Raw genomic sequence first — 9,859 nt, 5'->3', positions numbered from 1 at the left:
CTTGTCATGCAGCCCGGTGAGTCTACAGTGTTTGCGCTTCTCTGGTCAGGCCTGGGAGACATGGTACCCACGCCCCTCCCAGCAGCCCAGGTAGACTTACCTGGGACCCTGCGACATCTCAGTGGAAGCTTAACTCTCGCCTCGCCCAGCCCACACCTCTCAGCACAGATAAGGACAGTCAGAGGTCTGGAATTTGGGATTGAAACATCACATCAAGGCACCAGGTTGAAAAGGCTCTTGTTATCTGTCCAAATTTCCCACCAAACAACTTCCCTAAAAATGTGATTTCCACTTTCACTTAGAAACCATTTTGCTGAGTCCTGTCCCTCACGCCTGCTTGGACCCCGCTGATGAATTATTCGGGTAACAGAACAGATGGGAATTTCTTCCTTTCTGTCCACTTCAACAGGTTCTCTGACCTAGTTCTGCCTATACTGAAAAAAATATAATGAATTTTTTTGTTTGCAGATTCCAATATACAGAATGAGGTTTCTGAAAATGCCTATTCTTAAAGTATATTTATTATTAGGTGAGAAGGCTCCTGTTATTCTTCAAAAAAAAAAAAAAAAATCAAAGATCCTAAATACTTTGTTCTGGCTCTTTTTAAAAAAAAAACAGATGAAGCCAGTTAGCATTCCTTAGCTGAAACAGAAATGTAGTCAGAGGAAGCTGGATGCAAATGTTTGCATTTATATACAATTTTAGTAGGAAGTATGTGGCTTAGCTGGTAAAGAATCTGTCAGCAATGCAGGAGAGCTGGATTAGAACCCTAGGTCAGGAAGATTCCCTGGTGAAGGGAAAGGCTACCCACTCCAGTATTCTGGCCTGGAGAATTCCATGGGCTCTATAGTCCATGGGGTCACAAAGAGTTGGACATGACTGAGCGACTTTCACTTCACTTTATTCTAAACTTTTCCAAAGTGTGAGAACCACAGAAGCATAACAACGATATTGAATACGTTTCAAATTTTGTAACAAGGACTTACATGATAATGTGGTACATTATCTAGATCTTTAGAAGGCAAATCTGAAAAACCTTCTTCAGCTACTGGGCTTTTTCAGTTGCAGGAAACCCTGAATGACATGCTCTGCTGGAGACAGAGAATTTTTTTTGACAGCGTTCTACCTACCATGTGATATGATGATCATTTTAATGAACTCCATGTCCTTGAGTCATATCTTAATGAGAACTTGCTGGCTAAATAGGAAAAAGGAAGCTACAGATTAGAGCTGGACAGAAGTACTTAAAGAATTTCATTATTAAAACATTCATCTTCCAAAGAATAAAGAGGGTGTGTGAATTCTTCCAGTCATTATTGGGTTGGGACACGATAGCCTCATGAATATTTCTTTTAAGTGGCTCATGATAGAGAATTTCAGATAATAATGTAATGAAATTCCAGTTCTCGAGCACCTAGTTTCATCAGTTAACAACATTTTACCAGTCATATTTCATCTATCCTTCCTGGATGATATTTTTAACTAAAAAATTGTTTTTGAGTATTTTAAAGTAAACTCCAGTTAATATAAATGCTTGCATGATTAGTTTTATGTGTCAGTTTAGATGGGTCACTGTATTAGCCTGCTTGGACTTCCCTGGTGGCTCAGACGGTAAAGCGTCTGTCTACAATGCGGGAGACCGGGTTCGATCCCTGGGTTGGGAAGATCCCCTGGAGAAGGAAAAGGCAATCCACTCCAGGACTATTGCCTGGAAAATCCCATGGACAGAGGAACCTGGTAGGCTACAGTCCATGGGGTTGCAAAGAGTCGGACATGACTGAGCGACTTCACTTCACTTCAAGGCTACCGTAAGAAAATACCAGAGTGGCTTAAACAGCAAAAGTTTATTCTCACAGTTGTGGAGGCTGAGTCCAAGATCAAGGTGCCAGCAACAGAGGTTTGATTCTGAGGCCTCTTTTCTTGGCTTGCAGGCGGCAGCCATCCTCCTGTGTGCTCACGTGACCTCTACTCTGTGTGCACTTCATAAGGCCTGTAATCCTTCTGATCCGGGCTCCACTCTTAATTTAACCTTAATTACCTGCTACAGTCCCTATCTCCAAGTACAGTTATGTTGGGGGTTAGAGTTTCAACATATGAATTTGGAAGGTGGAGGGTAGAGGACACAGTTCAGCTCCTAACAGTCACTGTACTCAGCACTTTGGTCAGATATTACTCCAGATGTTTCTGTGAATGTATTTTTCTAGACACGAATAATATTTAAGTTTGCAGACTCAGAGTAAAGCAGATTGCCCTCCATAATGTGGACAGGTCTCATCCAATCAATTGAAGACTTTAATAGAACAAGAACTGAATTAGAGTTCTTTGTTAAGCCCTGTCTTCTCATTTGGAGCTCAGACTATATGCTCATCTCTTAACAGAATATGGTGCATTGAATGGTTAGCTGGATTATTTGACAGTAGGCTTTGTTCCAATTCCTCCTCACTCATTAAGCTTATGGGCATTTGCCTTCCTCTGTGGACCACTTTATAGGGAAGGGAGTACATTGACCAATAGACATGAATATTTCAATTCTCCAGGCAGTTGCATTACTGACAAAATTATACATAGGCATTTTGATTTATATATCTGTTTTCCATGACTTTGGTCAATGTGAGTCAATCCCCAGAATCTGATTGGCTGAATAAAATGAAAGAAACTGAACTGCTTGATATTCTCAGGTCGAGCTCTGGATTAACAACTCCACCAAGATCCTGTCATTGAAGGACGCCCTGCCTACAAAGCCTGCCTACCTCTTTTCGAAGTAGCGTGTTATTTTTGTTCTCTTGGGAAGAGAACCTTTCACCATCAAGAACACTGAATGGAACATTAGCCTTGTTTTCTTTGATTCTAATCACTCTAACTTTTTCCCCCTCAAAGGGCTCTGCTCTGTGTACTGTGCCTTGCATTCTTCAACCTCATCGCCCCATGGTTCTGCCGCAGAGACCCTGCCCTGCTGTTTCTTCAGCCTGGAGCCATCTCCCACCTCAACACACACGAACATAATTTTACCTTTTATTCATTTTTCGGATCTCAGCTCAATTATCACCTTCTCGAGGAAATCGTCCCCAGTCCTTAGACTAGGTGATATCCTTCTGTTACATGCTCTCATGGCACACAACACCTTTCCTCCCTAACACCTGTCACTGTTTGTAATTAAACATTTGTTTGTGTAATTATTAGATTAGCATTGAGAGATAAGGACCACTTCTGTTGTGCTTACCTTTGCGTCTTCTGTGCCCATCACTGGCCCAGCACAACAGTAGGTGCTGATTACCGACATCAGTGACTAAATGAATGACTGACATCTCCCCAGGAGAGGACAATGAACCCATCACACTAGGAACCCAACATATTTGGGCGCATATGATGGGTAACCCGCTTCACCCAGACTCCTTTCCTCACCAGCAGCTCAGCATTCCTCAAAACTGGACCAAGGCCAGGCGTCTATTACCATCCTCAGATTCACCAGTTGGCTTAACCTTGGAGTGTAACCCTTCACCCTGGGTTAGTCAGGTGCTGTAGGCTGGTGTGGAGTGTGTTCTTGGGGGTACCCCTCCTCATGCAGTCTTGTATTCATGCCATATTGGTCCTGGTTTCTGACCAACTTCCCTCCTTAAACTCCAGTTTTCTTCTGTGACGAGTTCAGCTCATTTCAGTCGCTCAGTCATGTCCTACTCTTTGTGACCCCATGGACTGCAGCACACCAGGCCTCCCTATCCATCACCAACTCCCAGAGTTGTCCATTGAGTTGGTGATGCCATCCAGCCATCTCATCCTCTGTTGTCCCCTTCTTCTCCTGCCTTCAACTCTTCCCAGCATCAGGGTCTATTCAAAAAAGCACTCTGTGATGAGTGCTCTGCCCCAAATGCCAGCCCCCTTGATGCTCTGCTCAGCATCCACAGTTCTCTCCCTCTAGGAGACTGGCCCACTGTTATGTGACTGGTCCATCGTCAGATTTGTCACGTACTGGCTCTGTGACCGTGAACATGCCATATCAGCTCTCTGAGCCTTAGTATCCTTGATGAAAATACTGGGCCAACAGCCTGGTCTTCTAGGGTGCTGGAGGAACTAATTAGAAGAATACAGGTAGCTGTACTTCCTCACCAAAAGTAAAGAAGGGAACCTTGCAAGTCCGGATCTGGGGAGAGCATCTGTAAAAATGAGACACTTGAGGTGAGATGGGAAGGACAAATAGGAGTTACTCTGAAAGATGTAAGGTGGCAATGATGACAGGTTAATTCATTTCAATGAATATTTCGGGGAGCAATTGCTGTTTCTCCAGAACTGGGTTATTAGTTTGGCGAATGCAAAAAAGGCATGATATGCTCTTGACTTTGTGTTGCTGATGGTTATGTTATGGTGACCACATATTCACACAGACCAGGGACTCTCAACCACAGTATTTTGTCCCTTAAGAGAAAAATCTGGAGACGTTTTTGCTTGTCATGCCTGGAGGAAAGAGATGTGCTTACTGGATCTAGCGGGTAGAGGTCAAGGGTGCTGACAGACACCCTATACTGAGTTCACATCCTCACAAACGCTCTTAAACAATGGGCCATCAGGCTGGCTTGGGACACCTGGGGGTGGCTTCAAGGCTGAGATGTGAGATGAATCTTGAAAAATAAGTTGGATTTTAAGAAGTGGAAACGTCTGTAGCCTCCACTTTGGCACCTAGTGATGCTTATCATCGTGTTTTGGATAATTGCTTTGGTGGGGTCAAACCAGGTACTCAACACTATGAAGGTTTGTGTCAATGACTGATCTGGCAGTATAGGCTGGTTAGCAGCACACTCGACCTCACTGATCTTGGCAAGAAATTGCTTAAGGAACCTAGGGGGCGCTGGCGAGTCCATTCTCTTACAGCCCTGCCAGAGAGTGAATTCCAAAAGCCCTGGAAAGAAAGACAGCTCTACTCTGAATAATCAGGCTGGCAGGGGACAGCCCAGTGGGCCTTGTAGTGAGTGTCCTTTGAAAAACTTCTTTGGTTTCCAACTTCATTTGTCTGTTTCCGCCTGTCTTCCATATCAGGGAGAATAAAAATTCCAAACTCAGAAACTTTTTTTTAATCTTCAAATCTTCCCCACTTCTTGGTGGGGCTATGGCTGTACTGAAAATGTTTGCTTATTTGCTTAATTTCATGGATGTGATATTGGTTTTGTATGGTGATCCTAGTACCTATTGGTTTTGTTTATTTATGGGATTTTCCAGGCAATGATACTGGAATGGGTTGCCATTTCCTACTCCAGGGGATCTTCCCAACCGAGAGATGGAGCCCACGTCTCCTGTGTCTCCTGCCTTACTGGCAGGTTCTTTACCCACTGAGCATTCGTGGAAGCCTGTTTTATTGAAAACCTTAGGTCAATATCAGGTCAGAAGCTGGCCAGCCCAGCTGTGGATGATTTTGAGCGAGCAGCTGGAATTACTTTTCAGATATTTTGGCAATAGGGAAATCCCAAATGTATTTTGCCCCAAGCACTTTTACACTTATTAAAAAAAAAAAAAACATTTGTAGTGTAGAAATAAATTTAATCTCTGAACCCTTAATTACTTTAAACTTGACTCATTCAAATAGTGTTTATGTTTAAAAAGATGTTTTGTTCCAAGAAACCTGTAAGACATTAAAAATCCTACCCACTCTACTGTTGCCAGAAATAGAAAAAGCGTGACTGCCAAGAATAAATGAAACTTTACAACCACTTCGTAAAACTGTTTGGCATTATTTCACAAAATCGAACATTCATATAACCTATGACCCAGCAATTTATTCTTAGGTGTATACCTAACAGAAATCCCTGCAGGATATGCATTAAAAAGACATGTACCAGAGTGTTCAGATGAACACAATTTCTAACAACTCCAAATTGTAAGCAGACCCAAATATTCATGAATAGTAGCGTGAGCAGATAAATTGTTGTATAGTCGTTTAATGGAATATTACACAGCAATCAAATGAATGAACTACACTCTGGGTGACTCTCCAAGACAACATATTCAATAAAGGAAGTCATACCAAAAAATACATGTTATATTATTCCATTTATATAAAAAATTTTAAAACTAGTAAAACTAATCTTTGTTAGAGGTGAACTGTGGTTAGTTTTGGGGGGTGGGGGAGTGGTGATGGCAATAGAGAGGGTTAGAAGGGCCTTTCTGGGGTGCTGGTAACATTCTACTTATCAACCTGGCAGGTGTTACATAGATAAGAGCACCTTGGCATAACACACTACACACTTTTGATTAATGAATTTTTAATAAATAAGTTTTTTTAAGTAAAAAATGCATTCTAAATCTCGTAAGTTTTAATATCTTAGGAACACAATCTAAATCTAAGAAAATATATCCTTTTCTCCCAAATCTTATTCCTATTGCTTTACCTAATTAGAAGGTAGTCTCCATTATAAGTAACTAAAGAGCCTCTTGATGAAAGTGAAAGAGGAGAGTGAAAAAGTTGGCTTAAAACTCAACATTCAAAAAACTAAGATCATGGCATCCGGTCCCATCACTTCTTGGGAAATAGATGGAGAAACAGTGGAAACAGTGTCAGACTTTATTTTTTTGGGCTCCAAAATCACTGCAGATGGTGACTGCAGCCATGAAATTGAAAGAAGCTTGCTCCTTGGAAGAAAAGCTATGACCAACCTAGACAGCATAGTAAAAAGCAGAGACATTACTTTGCCAACAAAGGTCCGGCTAGTCAAAGCGATGGTTTGTCCAGTAGTCATATATGGATGTGAGAGTTGGACTATAAAGAAAGCTGAGTGCCAAAGAATCGATGTTTTTGAACTGTGGTGTTGGAGAAGACTCTTGAGAGTCCCTTGGACTGCAAGGAGATCCAACCAGTCCATCTTAAAGGAGATCAGTCCTGACTATTCGTTGGAAGGACTGATACTGAAGCTGAAACTCCAATACTTTGGCCATCTGATGCAAAGAATTGACTCATTGGAAAAGACCTTGTTGCTGGGAAAGATTGAAGGCCAGAGGAGAAGGGGACGACAGAGGATGAGATGGTTGGATGGCATCACTGACTTGATGGACATGAGTTTGAGCAGGTGCTGGGAGTTGGTGAAGGACAGGGAAGCCTGCCGGGGTGTAATCCATGGGGTTGCAAAGAGTCGAACATGACTGAGTGACTGAACTGAACTGAACTCCCTTATAAAGTACATAACTTGTATATTTGAATCATTTGGAATACCTAGAATGGATAACAGCATAACAGTTTAGGTTAGAATGAAAATAATCAGTTGGTCTTCTGATTATACAGTAGATAAAGAATCCCATAGGTCTCTTTACAGATAAAGCACAGTTTTCTTGTAATTCACTAAAAATTTTCATGTCTCTATTAGCTAAAAAGAAAAAAAGGAAAAATCTTTCACTTAAAGAGAGCTCAGCTCTTTTCTAGTGCAATATAGCTTTCTGAATCTTGAAACAATTTTGACATGGGATTAGCTCAGCTCTTTTCTAGTGCAATATAGCTTTCTGAATCTTGAAACAATTTTGACATGGGATTGGAACTCAAGTATAAGAACAGAAAATTTTCAAGTATGCAAATGATAAAAATGTTTCTTGTGTGTATCAGTTTGCTTATTGGTGAGCTACATGCTCCTGCTTAGAACTGTCTGAGTTCTTTTTGAAAAAAATTATTTTATTAAAGTATGGTTGATTTACAATATTGCATTAGTTTATTTGAGTTCTTGAAGGATTAAAACTACCCAAGTGTTCTTTTCAAAGCTCTTTAGCATGTTACAAATGTTAATGGGATTGGCATGGCATCCATTATGGACATATTTGGGTATTGGGTCTTCATGCAAAGGTGTAACATTGTTCTCAGAGAAAAATGTGGTTACTGGATTTTGGAGCCAGTTTTCAAGGAGTGTTCTACTTTACAAAACCTACCCACAGGTATTATAAAGACCACGCTATGGTTAAAGGGAGTCACAGGGGATAAAAGAAAAGGCAGCCTCTGCCTTCTAGATCCTTTTAGATCCAGACTTGGACTGGTCTGTAGTTACACCCAAGTCTACTTACTTGTGTGGGCATTAAAAAAATTTTTTTTTCTATTTTCAGTTTCTCTTCTTTTCCCCTGTGGCACAAGTACTTCTCCAACGGCCCAGGGCAGTACCTGACAGGCATTAATGGGCTCTTGGAATGAATGGGTACAAGACAACGGATACTATGCAAACTAGGGTGGGACCTTAGTCATTAAGACAACCCTCACTTTTCAGAGAAGGAGGCGTCAGTCCAGCCTCGCTGACAGTGACAGGTGGAGAAGACTGTAGGTCCTTCTCCATCTTGTCTCGTCTTCCTTACCCTCTTGCTGGTAAGATAGGGCTGCTCTTTGCTGCTCTGTGTCACAGAACTTTGGGTAGGGAAGCTGATCTGAGAATTAGAGGCCATAACAGCAGGCTTCTTAATTCTTGTCACCCCACTGCCCACTTGTCCATGGTATAGCTGGCTTTAGAAATCTCTTACCTCCTCTTTCCGTTCCCTAGGGCTCCACCTGAGCCTCTATTTCCAAAGCATGACATTCAAGTTTCCCTCTCAGATGTTGCCATCAAAGTCCCACGCTTGGGCTTCCCTGGTAGGCCAGTGGTTAAGAGTCTGCCTTTCGGAGGGACGACTAGAATTCTATTTGGAGGCTTCTTTGGGCTTGCCGGGTAGACATCACGAGCAAGGCTCACCCTCCCAAGATGAAGAAATTTATGGACAAGATGTTATCATTGAAATTAAATGGTGGCAGACATGTCCAAGGGATATTGTGGGGACCTGACCCCTTTATGAATCTTATGATGTGTGAATGTGTGGAGATGGCAACTCGTGGGCAACAGAACAGTAGTGGAATGGTGAATACGAGGAAATAGTATCATCATGTTAGAAGCCTTGGGACGAGTATGAACAATGGCTGTGTTCCCCAGAGAAATCAGCTGCTCCCATGTGGCCCCTCTTCACATTTTACTATGAGAACAATTGGGTCATGTACATTTTCTTACTGAACTTTTTTGTGACATAAACTTTAGAAATATTAAAAAAAAAAAAAGAAAAGAAAGGGACTCTGTCTTGCAGTGCAGGGGATCTGGGTTCAATCCCTGGCCTGGAAAGATCCCACATGCCTCAGAGCAACTAAGCCCGTGTGCTGCAACTACTAAGCCCATGAGTTGCAAGTACCGAAACCTGAACACCTAGGCCCCGTGCTCCGCAACAAGAGAAGCCACCACAATGAGAAGCTGCTGCTGCTGCCGCCAAGTTGCTTCAGTCGTGTCTGACTCTGTGCGACCCCATAGACGGCAGCCCACCAGGCTCCCCCGTCCCTGGGATTCTCCAGGCAAGAACACTAGAGTGGGTTGCCATTTCCTTCTCCAGTGCATGAAAGTGAAAAGTGAAAGTGAAATCGCTCAGCCGTGTCCGACTCTTCGAGACCCCATGGACTGCAGCCTACCAGGCTCCTCCGTCCATGGGATTTTCCAGGCAAGAGGACTGGAGTGGGGTGCCATTGCCTTCTCTGCAATGAGAAGCTGGGGTGCCACAACTAGAGAGTAGCCCCCACTCTCTGCAAGGAGAGAAAACCCTCGTGCACAGCAGTGAAGACCCAGTGCAGCCGTAATAAGAAAAAGTCCCACACTCATATTGCTACTGAGAGTCCTAAACACTGGGATTTCTATTCGACAGCTTATCTATCTCCATTCTTGTGTGTGTTTTCTCCCCAGGGTTGGACAGGTCCTAAGAGGCTTGAGCAGCTCCTCTGAACTATTCTACCGGTTCTCTTTACAACATTCAACAAAAATGTGACCTCATTTATGTTTCTGCAGTGTAAGCAAGAAGAGGCAGGTTACCTGCTCGGCACTCAGCCCAGGCAAGAGTCCTT

The 9,859-nt window shown here is 42.7% G+C and overlaps 1 pseudogene; it reads left to right on the top strand.

Moving 5' to 3' along the window:
• The first annotated feature begins 8,672 nt into the window (after positions 1-8,672).
• Positions 8,673-8,892, top strand: LOC120869915 (annotated as a pseudogene).
• Positions 8,893-9,859: the final 967 nt, after the last annotated feature.

This window comes from Oryx dammah, unplaced genomic scaffold (assembly GCF_014754425.2).
Source record: "Oryx dammah isolate SB20612 unplaced genomic scaffold, SCBI_Odam_1.1 HiC_scaffold_11, whole genome shotgun sequence".
Lineage (NCBI taxonomy): Eukaryota > Metazoa > Chordata > Mammalia > Artiodactyla > Bovidae > Oryx > Oryx dammah.
This window is presented reverse-complemented; position numbering and strand designations above follow the sequence as displayed.